At 45.0% G+C, this 12,962-nt stretch overlaps 1 protein-coding gene across 1 annotated transcript in view; it reads right to left on the bottom strand.

Moving 5' to 3' along the window:
* Nucleotides 1-12,962, bottom strand: part of TSPAN5 (tetraspanin 5) — a 183,799-nt gene that overhangs the window by 35,194 nt on the left and 135,643 nt on the right. The window lies entirely within an intron of this gene.

Below are 12,962 nucleotides of genomic sequence, written 5' to 3'. Positions count from 1 at the left end.
CTTTATCACCCCTTCAAAAGGGAACAGGACCCTTATCAAGTCCAGGATGACCCAAAGAAAACACCTGGAATCTTTGTCAGAAACTTATAATGCTTACATTGTAGTTGAAAGGGCTTCCATGACTTGGCCTAAACTCAGTGCTATAACTTCATGCATAACACAGAGCACACAAATAACATGCAAGGTTGAGCCGAAAATACACGGACTCAGCCATCCATCAGCTGCGTTGAGTATGGGGCGAGAGAGAGGAGCAACAGTAACCAGGGGGATAGTCCGTTTGAATCAGTTCTCACAGCATTCCATCTCCTTTAAGAGACACATTTTTCCAGCACACTTTAACATCTCTGAAATTGGGATGTGTCTTAAAAATGATGGTGTCTCAGTTTAATTGCCTTCCCCCCCCTTGACTGTACCTCAAATAATAGTGTGTCTTATAACCAGAGTTCCACAGGTTTGGTAACACATGGTACATGGCTGTCTACCCACTCAGAGCTCAGTGATCAGGACTGGGTGTAACAGGCCACAAGGAAAGACACATCTTAGTCCTCATCTTTATTATCCACAGCAACTCGGAGTTTCCTCTCCAAACAGTGAGGTGAAAAGAGGGTGGGCAGGTTGAGACTGAGGGTCATGGCGCACGCTGTTTATTTTACTAACATCTTGATCAAGTTAAACGTCAGGGAAGCTGTCCACTGAGAGGGAGCCGTGGAGAAAATGAGAGTGAGGGTGGTTACTCTCTCCAGTTTCAGGGAAATCTGAGAAGGGTCCACCTGGCGAGGTCTTTGCCATTCGCAGCAGGGAGTTACCGACACTTTGTAGGCAATGGCTAATAAATCCCAAAAGGGGCTGGGAAAACAGCAGGAGCAGAGGGAAAAGAGGGAACGGAAAATAACACAGAGGAGTGACTGCTCGGACAAGGTGGTGGTGTTTTTATAAGCAGAACTTCCCAAACCCTGGACAATTATCTGACTCTGCAGTGATACAGCACTTGATACATTCTGAGTTTCTACACAGAAAAGCTCAGCACCGTGGCCTTGATGGAGCAAAACCGAAGGACCCCTTTCTTCCAAGCTACCCTTGGTCACGGAAGTCTGAGAACATTTAGAAAAATGTATTTTCAGCATGCCAACAAAAAACCAGTATGCTCAGCCTCTCTAGTGCCCTGACCAGTATGCTATTTCACTTTACAGTTCCTATCGGAAGCCACAAATGCACGAGCTTCTCAAATGACTCAAAATGTTTCTGGGTCTCTACAGTACAAAAATAATGCCACTCAGCATGCCACTCTCATTTTCATAGGTCCCAGCACAGTAGGGTAACAGAGACGACTGCACACACTGGAGACCATTAGACCTACATCCTCACTGACATCAAACTCAGCCCAGGGAAATCTGAGACTTTCTCATGTTAAAGCACTTTGTGGACAAAGGCAGGTCACTCCCCTGATGCAGTGAGTCACAGTGTCATCACGAGCAATGGTGGGATGCTGTGACAGAGGACACCATGGCCTACCGTCCCTCTTGCTGAGGAGGGCACACAGGTCATCGCTGAGGTCCCCTGCCTCATTGCTAACATTAACTTCTCTTTATTACGTGTCAGGCACTGTGCCTAGTGCTTTTTGTATGCCACGTCTCTCTTAAGCATCACAACTATTTATTCTGAAGGAGGCATTATTATTAACTCCATTTTAAGAAATATTAATTTGCTCAGAGGCACACAGCTTCTGAGTGGAGAAGCGGAGATCTGGACCAACACGAATGTAACACCAACGTTCGTGTTCTTACCAGTAATGATAAGTCCCCATTTTCCTCTGTGGGACAGAAAGTTGATACATTCAGATTAGAAGCATATGGGATATGATGAGGACCCAAGGAAGTAATGGGAAGTTGAGAGGGTAAAAAGAGATGAGAACTTTGCCTTCACATGAACTGGTTGTAGAACAGACATTCCCCATGCTGGTGATAGCAACAGAGTAACATAGAAAACAGAAATTCAGTCGGGAGTCAACTGTCTCCTCTTTGAATAATCTTTTTCTTTGAAAAAGAAAGATTATTTGTCCCTTTGAAAAATCTTTTTCTTTCCCAAATCATATAAACAAATTGGAAACAACATTTTTGACAAAGAAGAGAGAGAAAAAAAAATCAGGATCTGAAGAGGACTGAAAGACAATTTCCTTTACAATTTTGCTCCAATATTTCCTGCCTTAACTGTGACCTCTCAAACAAGGTTTGAGGATTTGGAGAAAGACACTGAATCTGAAGTCCAGGAAAGCACTCAACCGCTAAGCGAGTGGTGTGGGGCCGGGATCTCAGCCCGTACATAGCTCTACGGCTCCATCATCAGCAAGCATCCTCCCAATGACTCTCAGCCCATATGTTTTCTTTTAAAATCAAGTTGTTCCAGCTCCAACAATTAAACAGGGAAGAGCCAAAAAAACAGACATAGGCACATAGCACTTGAAGGACACCGAGTTTCCCCTTTCCCACCTCCAGAAGAAAAGGCGACCACAAACCCCCAAATTGACCTTGTTCTGAAACCCAAAGGCCACTTTACAGGGAACAAATGAGAACATTAAAGTCAATTCTTTATTCCTTTGAAATAGAAACAAGACCAGATCTGAGGCATCCTCCCATGTGGCAATATATGCAAACACACAGTCAAATGTTTGTCTATCCAACTTTGATGTTTTAAAATGAATATTAATTTTGCCAACATTTGTCAAATGCTAATTATGAACTAAGCACCATGCTAAGTACTTGTTTTATATGAATGAGTTAAAACAGCAGTGCCTAACACAGCAGGCTCCCAGCCACTGGGCACTTGAAACATGGTTAGTTCAAAGTGAGATGTGCTAGTAGGTGTAGAATATACTCTGGATTTAAAAGACTTAACATTCTGAAGAATGTAAAAGTTCTCATTAACAGCTGCTTATTTATTTTTAACTGGAGTATAGATGACTTACAATGTTGTCTGAGTTTCAGGCATACAGTAATGTGATTCAGTAATACATATATATCAATATATCTAGTCTTTTTCAGATTCTTTTCCATTATAAGTTATTCTAAGATGTTGTAGTTCCCTGTGTTATATGATACGTCCTTGTTATCTATTTTAAATATGTAATACATATCTGTTAATCTCAAATTCCTAATTTATTCACCCCCATTCACTTTCCTTTCTTGTAACCATAAGTTTGTTTTCTACTTCTGTGAGTCTGTTTTGTATATGTTTATTTGTATCATTTTTTTAGATTCCACATTAAAGTAATATCACGTGATATTTGTCTGACTTGCTTCACTCAGTATGACAATCTCTGGGTCCATCCATGTTGCTGCAAATGGCATTATTTCATTCTTTTTTATGACTTATTTTTTTACAGCTGTTTTATTTTTGATTACACGTTGAAATGATAATACTTCAGCTATATTGGGTTAAATATATTAAAAAGTTAACTTCTCTTATTTTACTCTTTATTGAAGTAGTTGATTTATAAGATCATATTAGTTTCAGGTGTACCACAGAGTGATTTAATATTTTTATAGATTATACTCAGTTTAAAGTTACAAAATCATGGTTATATTTCCCTGTGCTGTATAATGTATCCATGAAGCTTATTTAATAGATTTTTAAAAAAATACAGCTAGTGGAACATTTAAATTATATATGTGGCTTGCACTATATTACTATTGGACAATGCTGTTCTAAAGTATACCACGATAATACCATGCAGTAGAAATATTATCCCCGTTTTATAGATAAGGAAACTGAGACTTAGACACATGGAGTATGTCTCCCAAGATTACAGAGGTGCCTGAGCTGGGCTGCACAGGCAACTTGACTCCTCGGTCCAAACTCCAGACTATTATAGTATTATACTTTGCTAAGGTGCATAAAATGTCCGTTCAGCCAAACAAAGGATGGAGAATTATACTGAAACTCATGTTTTAAGACTCAAAAGTACTTCTTTAATTTCTAGGTATTCAAAGCAAAGTATGTTTTCCTGGCTAGGAATGAGAACAGCACGTGGGTAGAAACAGAGAGGAACGTGTGGATGGAAGCCCAGCAGGCTTTGCAGAACAAGAGCCAGCAGAGCTGATTCTCGAGAAAAGCTGGAGAGGACAGTGGCCCTGTGATGTGACTAGGACGATGGGGCTTCTCTGCCAGGAAGGTCGCACCTGCCCCCTTTCCTCTCCCTCCATCTGTTGTTTTTGTCCTTGCTGAGCTCCCAACATATTAGATATGGACCAATGTTCCATTATGCTACTTGGTACAACAACGGGTGCTTCAAGAAGCCACGCACTCATCTATTTACAACCTTCAAGAAACGTTTTTCAAGTTCCTACCTTGTGCTAGGCACTGCTTTTATCTTGTGATAAATGTAGGTAAGAAAACAGACATAGTCCCTGTTTCCAGAGATCTTAAAGTCTAGATAGGAAGATACATCTTTACCAAATAATGTGTAAAAGACAAAATCACCCTTGACAGTGCTCTAAAGGAGAAGAACATAAGACCAATACAAATGATAAGAGGAAGATCTGACCTAGAATAGTAGTCCAGAAAGTGCATGTATGCCCAGTCATGTCTGACTCTTCACGACCCCAGACTGCAGCCCACCAGGCTCCTCTGTCCATGGAATTTTCCAGGTAAGATTACTGGAGTGGGTTGCCATTTCCTCCTCCAGAGGATGGATCTTCCTAACCTAGGGACTGAACCCACATGTCCTGCACTGGCAGGTGGATTCTTTACTGCTGAACCACCGGGGAAGCCAGTCCAGGAAGGCTTCCCTAAGTAAGCGATGTAGGAACTGAGGTCTGCAAGATGAGAAGACGTTAACTGGTAAAGAAAAGAAGGGAGAATGATCCAGGTAGAGGGAAGAGAATGTGCAAAGGCCTTGGGCTGAGAGAAGCACAGCAAGTAAACGGTCTAAAGGTGACCGGTATGCCAGGTGCACAGACAATGGGGGAAGCAGGGAGGTATGGCAGGTGTGCAGTGAGAGATGTAAGCAGGACCAGCCTACTCAGGGTCTCGTAGGTCACATTAAGGAATCCAGTCATCACCCCAAGAGTGACAGGAAGACATTCAGGGCTGTATGTACATAGTTGGCTGAGATGGGGTGAGAAAGCAGGTTTTTATCAGATTTGGTCTTTGGGAAAATGACCTGAGTTGCAGAAGAGTTGAGCTGAGAGTTCAGAGCAGATGCATAGCAGCTAGGAGAGAGCTTTGGTCATGCAGATAAGACCCAACTGCATCCTGGACTGAAATGTACTGAAGAAGCACATGGAATCGAGAGCATTTAGAAATAAAACTGGTATCTTCAGAGATGCCTGGATATGGTGACGGGATGGTGTGGGGTTAAGGGTGAAGGACAGGGAAGTATAATATTAAGGATAATGCATGTGTTTCTGACATCTTTTAAATGGAGACTATGGCTCCTCTATCTTATATCCTCTCTGACAGAAATAACGCTCGGGTGTCAATTTCATAACTAGCTTGAGATGTGGCAGCATTTCTGAAGGACAGTTTTATTTCATGGGTATTTTGGCTGCTCTCTGAATTCTCTTTGAAGTAAGTTTCAGCTTGCATACTTTTAAAAAATAAATTATTTAAAACCTGTATACATGTCCACCACCTCCTACAACTTTTATTCATAAAAGGAAGCAGTTATTTATAGCTGTATGTTAAAGTTCACAGGCAATTCTTTTTTATTCCCTCTGCAGGCAGTTCTTAAATGGACATTTTTGATCCTCTCTGCTTAAAAAATAACAACAATGACATCTGTCTGGCACCCTATCAACAGACTCGAAATAACAATGCAGAAGGTAAACACAGTAGGGGAAAATAAAAATCAGGTCAATTTTCTCACCTAACTGGAACCTGGAAAATATCATCCTAAATAACAATGGAAAGAACTTTTATTCCTTAATCATTCTGATGATGTTGTTTTTAAAAATCATAAGCTGTGCCTGAATAAACAGGAGAGATGCATTTTAAAACCTTTGGCACAGAAGAGAGGAAAGGGAAAGAAGAGGTGTATTTTCCTGGAGCACATGTACGTTTTATGAAGATGTTTTTCTGACACCTAAGTCTGACCCAGACTCCAGGTCTGGCGGGGTGGATGAGCGGAGCAGTCCACACAAGTGTGTTAAATACTTCTGTTAACAAAATCTATATTGTCTCTATCAAACGTGGGCTGACACAGGAATAAAACGCCAATGGGCATAAGTCTTGCCATGTCAGAGAAGTATAAACATGGGTTGGTGGAAAATTCAATATGCAGAAAGGCAATCCCAATTTTGCCACTGGGTCCCCATGTCCCAGTTTGTACATTCAAAGTGTCCAGAATCCTCATGATAAGATGGCATGGCAGATAAAGTCCAGACTTGTAAACAGGATATTTCCCATCTGAGCCAGGGTCAACCTCTCCCTTCACTTCGCCCTCGTGGCCTCCTCATGCAGCCTGAACACACGCAGCCGGAAGAAGCCCAGCTCTGGCTGGGCTTGTGGTTTTGTGACCTCGGAAAGGCTCCTTGTTTGTTCAGCACACATTTACTGAGCATCTGCTATGAGCCAGGTAGCCCTCTAGGGGCCCTGGATAATTATCATTGGGAAGCGAAACAGACAAATGTGCCTGCTCTTGCAGCTGACATTCTCATCAGGCCATGTGGGGAACGAAAGACACTAAAAAGCAGCATACATGAGTTAGATCACGTACAGCTGTAGAAGACGAGAAACACCGCAGGAAGAGAGAACAGCACGGTGGGGGGGCGGTGAGGTGTGGTCCAGGGAGGAGTGAGCTGTTGTGACGCTGAAATGGAGCGAGTCTCCACCAAGAAAGTCACGTAAGCAAAGACACGAGGGGCATGAAGGAGCTGGCTAGCAGGTGTCAGGGAACCGAGTTCCAGGCAAAGCAGCAGCCTGGCTAAGGGCCTGAGCTGAGGTGTCTAGGTTTAATGGAGGAACGGGGGCCACACTGGTTGGGCTCTGAAGGCCGCAGCAGTGACTGGTTTCTCCTGGAGACAGAAAGAACCACAGGAGGGTTTCCTGATTTCCCAGAGCCCCCTGGTTCTAATGTGTCAAACAGAGATACTAAGGGCCCCTGAGGAAAGAGAGCAACTTCAGGGGTCAATGTGCCAGTGTAAGGACTGGGTGACTCAAACCTCAACTCACATGCCTGGAATAGTTGGCACTCCCTACATGTCGGTTCCCTCCCCATCCTCAGACCTTTCTCAGCCGCCGCCTCCTCTCCCCAGACCTAGGCCAGGTCAGGGTGACCCCTGCTTCCTCTAGGTGCAGTCCTGCCTCCTCCAAGAATGAGAAAGCATCCTCGTTCAGTGACCAACGGCCCCTCTCTTCTCAGCTGCTGCACCTCTTGCACGTGGACCCTTACCTGACATTTACACACACAAGGCTGAAAAGGTGCCACATGGCCCGAGGCCAGACTCTGGGAGTGATGGGGGCTGTGTTAACAGCAAGGCATGTGCCTTTTTAAGGGGCAGGAACACCTGCTTCCAATGAATCATCTCCTTCCTCTGCGCCGGCGGGAGGCTCCTTCCAGGAACAGTGTCTACAAGTACCCCTGAGCGTTTACAAGAAACACTCCAGTCAGGATACCGAGACCAAGTTTAACCTCGAGTCTTTCCTCTTTCCTGTCTCGTCAGTCTCGTTCATGAATACTGAGAGTCACCGGCATCAGAACTTCAAAACCTGCTAATTCTGAAACCCCACATTATAGGAAGTTTCTCCCCATCAGGGCTTCTCAATGCATCGTCCTTCCCCCTAAGCTTATCACTCTTCACTTTTACTTTATACCCTTCATGATTTGTTTTGGTTCCTTTATATCCATTCTTAAAAACGGAATCTTTGGGGAAGAATGTGGAATATAAATTATAACCAATATCGGGACTTTTCTGGCAGTCCAGAGGTTGGGACTTTGCCTTCCAATGCAGAGGGTATGGGTTCAAAACCTGGTCAGGAGGTTAAGACCCTACATGTCTCATGGCCGAAAAATCAAAGCATAAAACAGAAGTAACATCCAATAAAGACTTTCAAAATGGTCTACGTTTAAAAAAAAAAAAATCTAAAAAAATTTTAAGTAATATTGACTGGGGCAACATCTCCATCTACAACCCCCCTTTTATGAAAACTGGCCACCCCTCTCAAGGGTGGGCCCCTGCAGTCTATGTATGCAAAGGAGAGCCCACCCCCTCTCCACCCTCTATAGATTGAGCAGCAGACTGCAGTGGGCCTGCATCTCAGAAAGAGCTATTTATTCAACACGAGCCCAGAGTCTGTCTCGCCCAGAAATCGAGTGTTGGACATGGTGATTTTTGTCAGCTTCAGTCTCCCTTAGGCTGGAATAGACTGGGCTGCTATGGAGGGAGCATGCAGATACAGAAGCAGAAAAGGGGGACTTCTGTTCCTGCCCACTCTCCACTCCTCATCCCCAGCACCCTGGCCACATGTCCTGATCCTGAGTTCCACGCGATGCCCCTGGGTCCCTACTGTACATCTCCTCTTCCCATCCTGACTCAAGTTACTTTGGGAGCTTCCTGTTACTCGCTACCAAGAGGGTCCTAAGACAGAAATAAGAGACCAGTTTCCCTCACGCTTAGTCTTGTGACAAGCTGGCTATAAACAATTAAGTGTGTGGGACAGGCATGAGCACGACGGGGCTCCAGAGACTAACAATGATCTGGTGGAGGGTGCTTTTCCCAATAGCTGAGGACAGACTCTGGTGGCTCTGAACTACCGGGGAAGCTGCTGTGACCTGGTGTGAGAAGATACACATGATTCAGCCATGTTCTTCCTCAGAGAAAGGGCTGCCTTCTGCTTGCTGGTTGAATTTTGGAAGCAGAATGACACAGCCAGAACCCCAGAAACGGTTCCCAGGCAGAGACGTGGTTCCCAAACATTATAGATCTGTGTTTTCTCCTCCTGTTTTCCCAGAGAGAAGGGCAGGGCTCTCTCTGCCTTTGAACTCACTCTGCACCAGGAGACAGCCAGAGCACCTCTTGAAGAAATGTCTACAATCCAGGGACAATCTCATTCACAAATTCCTTTATTAAGAGTTTGGAGCTTAACATTTTGGCAAGAACTAGTGCAATTTCAGTTTCTCAGTAATCTGAGATGGGAAGGGAGAGAAAGGCAGGGAGGGTTCTGCAGGCCATGTAACCCATATTCCTCTTGGAACTCTCTCAGGCAATGCGTGCACACAGAAAGGAACACGGGATTGTGCACTTCTGCATGGAAACATGGATCCTGCAAGTTTACAGACCGCTGATCTTTGTCTCGGTCAAAGCCAGGCTTATACTGCCTGGATACTCCATCTATACTTCTCTGATAAGATGAAAACCAAGGCTAAGAAGAGACCACACAGATGTTCTGAAAGCTGAGGAGGACTGAAGGACTCAAGAATTTCACACGACAAGTATGAGAAGTAAGCTATCTGCAGACAAACATCAGCCTTGTGGAAATAAGCTCCTGTTTGCATTAAACAGCCAAGCAGTGCAGCTCCAGCAAACGGCAGCTTCAAAAGTTTAAGACTCTCAGATGAACACTGTTTTTGTGTTGAAACATCGTAAAGTTTTAAAGAAACATCTGAGGCAAGGCTTAATGATAAATGCAGAGAAAAATTAAAATAGGACTACTCTTTTTTATAAGCACAAGTAGGATTATGTATTTCAATTCCCTCAATAAATACATAGTTTCTATATACACCAGGCACTATGCTAGATGCCAGGGATAGGAAGGTCACAAGCATAACAGATGGTCTCTTAGAGAGCTAACTGTCGAGGGGCAGAAAGTGGGAACAGGTAAGTAAAACCAAGACTCAAGCACAGGGAATGGCATGGCACCTACCCAGAGATGCAGAATCACAGAAACAGAGGGGAGGCCCTGGGCTCCCCGCGGGGTGGGGTGGGGGCCGGGGGTCAGAGAAAGCTTCCTAGGAAGTGACAGGGAAGGAGAAAGGAAGTGTCTCCTGCAGAGGAAGCAGTGCGTGCAAAAGGAACAAAGCCTGAAATAGCCTGTCCCTCAGGAAACCAGAAGCGCTGCCTGGGCTGGAGCGGAGACATCAGGCCAGGCCCCGGGCCAGCAGCGACTCCCAGTGTGGGTCCTGCTCAGAAATGCAGATTCTCAGGGGGTTCCAGGCCTACCTCCTCAGCAACTCTGGGGATGGGGCCCTGCAAGCCCTGTCTTAACCAGCACTCCAGCTAACTGTGGTACCTGGTGAAGGCTGACATTGCTAAGTAGGCTGTGTGTGTCCTGAGGACCAAGGCACCACTAAGCTACTTGAAGCCAACCAAGGATTTTTGGCGAGATGATGACAGGATCAGACTGCATTTTGGAAAAATCATTCCAGTACAGTACAGAGAATAAAGAGAAGGGAGGTGAGACTGCAGGTGAGATGAATAAGGGGGTTCCTGCAGTAATTCTGGTGACAGTGACATGAGCCCAGAAAGGCAGAGGCAGTGGCAGGAAGATGAAGATAGAAGATGGAGGAGGAGATTCCGCAGGACATGGTGACAGGAAGCATGGGGTATAAGGTCAAGAACATGGTTTTCTCAACGAGAACACTTCGGTTTCCACCCTAAATATGTGACAATATGGACAAGTCACTCAATCTCTCTATTCCTCAGTTTCCAAATCCATAAAATGAGGATACTGATTTCCACGAAAACACTCTTCCATGGAAGCAGAGATTCTTCCAGCTCCTTCTGCACCCCCTAAACTTAGAACAATGTGTGCTTCATAGTAGGTCTTAAATAAACACTTGTTGAGTGAATGAGTGAATTAGTGGTGGGAGATGACAAAGAAAGGAATCTGAAAATTCCCAGGATTTTAGCTGAAATAACTTAATAGCCTACTGCCCTTCTCAAAGTTAGGAATGTGGGTGAGGGAGAAGATGTTAGGAGAAACATCAATTTGTGAAATCAGTTTCAGACACGTTACCACTCAGATGGACTCAGATATGCAGGTTAAGATGTCCTGGCATAGTCGCATGAGGGGCAGGAGGCCAGAGCACACACTCAGGTGAGAAATCCAGCTCCATCACTTACTGTGTGACCTCGGACAAACAGCTGACCCTCTCAGTTCTCTAGTTCTTCTTCCCCAAATGTGGAGACAGCAGAATCCGTCTCATAGGCCCACTGAGGGAGACTGAAAGCAATAATGCACGTATGTGCTTTGAAAAGGGCCTGGCATGCAGGACTTGCTCAATGAGTAATTGTTCCTGTGGTTATCGTTAAGGCCACGCAAAGAATCTGTAGAGGACTGAGGCATCATCCCAGAGGACAGTAAGATTCATGGTGAAGTACACAGAGGGAACTGGAGGGGTGATCGCAGAGGTAGACAGAGGGGTGGCAGGAGACCAAGACAGACAGCTGCCCCCAAAAGCAAAGATTAAAAAGTCTGCCACTTGTGATTAAATGTTGAAGTGAAGGGTCAGCCACTCAGTTGTGTCGGACTCTTGCGACCCCATGGACTGTAGCCCACCAGGCTCCTCTGTCCATGGGATTCTCTGGGCAAGAATACTGGAGCGGGTTGCCATTTCCTTCTCCAGGGGATCTTCCCAACCCAGGGATCAAACCCAGGTCTCCTGCATTGCAGGTGGATTCTTTACCATCTGAGCCACCAGGGAAGCTGATGGGGCTGCTCTGCTAAGCGAAAGAGCTGACACAGTGGAGACTGCTTGTGTTCAGCTAAACTGGAAATAAAACGTAGAGCAACAAGAAGACATTCAACACAATCACTTTATTTCAGACTTGTCCCTGCCCTTGGAGGCCAGGGGCACCACCACCAGACAATCCCAGCAGGATGCCTGAGCAAGACCCAAGATGAGCTGAGAGAGACAGCGACTGCCCAGACAGGACTGGCCTGGGTTCACCTCCGTAATGGCCAGTAATGCCCTCTGCCTTTGTAAAAGACAAAAGGGATAGAGTTAGGCAATGGGCCTCAAAGACTAACAGACTGGGTGTCAGGAAACCCCAGGTTTCATACTAGCATGTCAATTTGGTCAAGTCACTGGACGACGGTCTCAAGTATAGACGGAGAATAACAACTCCTGCTCTAGATACACAGGACTGCAGTGACCAACACGAGAGAAGGGAAGACGTTTTGAAAAGGATATGTGATCCAGATACCGGATATAATTAAAATATCACATTTCACCCATCTGATAAAATTACAGGGAGACGCACGCTGTTGCCACTGGCTGTGTTGTCGGAACATATGCCGCCCTTAAACATCCATGCACAGGAGCTGTTCATGGAATCTGTGCTTATTTGGGGTCTGTTTCCAGAGTATTTTATATTGGCAGATCATTTTCTTGAGTTTCTGCACTCCTTACGAATCGATTGGCATTACAAGTGAGTCATTTGTGACAGACTCTCTTTTCGAGAGACGTGTGCAGCAGACAGCCTTAGAAGACGGAGACAGTATTCCCAGAAACGTTGCAAAGGCTGCAGCAGGCTTGCAACCCATTATAAAAGTTTTGAGTTCCCTAAATTCAGGGCTCCCAGCCTATTACACAGCTCATTATGTACACAGGTGTCAGCTGGCCTGCTCTGCATCACCCTGTGGAAACTGGGGCTCAGGGAAAGAGTGAAGAATGTTGATACACTGGCTACTAATATTGTGTCCTGTATCTCTGACCCACCAGTCATCTGCCAGCATCTACAACACTGAGGCAGGTAACTTGCTCGCTGGCGGGTAGGGTACAACTCAGCTCCCTCACAGCTCTTGACATTTAGTGGTACTGTTTTACAGGAGGGCTGGTGTTCCCCTCTCACCCAACAGACTGTTCCCAAGGCTTGCCCTGGTCTACCACGTTGGAAGTCAGCTCGGTCAGAGCTGAGAAGGCAGAGAAGCTATTAACTCAGAGTTATTTCTGGTATTCTTAAAAAAAAAAAAAAAAACCTAGTACAAATACTCCCTATCCCTATGTATATCTGTGTGTTTTAAAT

The sequence above is a fragment of the Oryx dammah genome, unplaced genomic scaffold (genome assembly GCF_014754425.2).
Source record: "Oryx dammah isolate SB20612 unplaced genomic scaffold, SCBI_Odam_1.1 HiC_scaffold_3, whole genome shotgun sequence".
Lineage (NCBI taxonomy): Eukaryota > Metazoa > Chordata > Mammalia > Artiodactyla > Bovidae > Oryx > Oryx dammah.
This window is presented reverse-complemented; position numbering and strand designations above follow the sequence as displayed.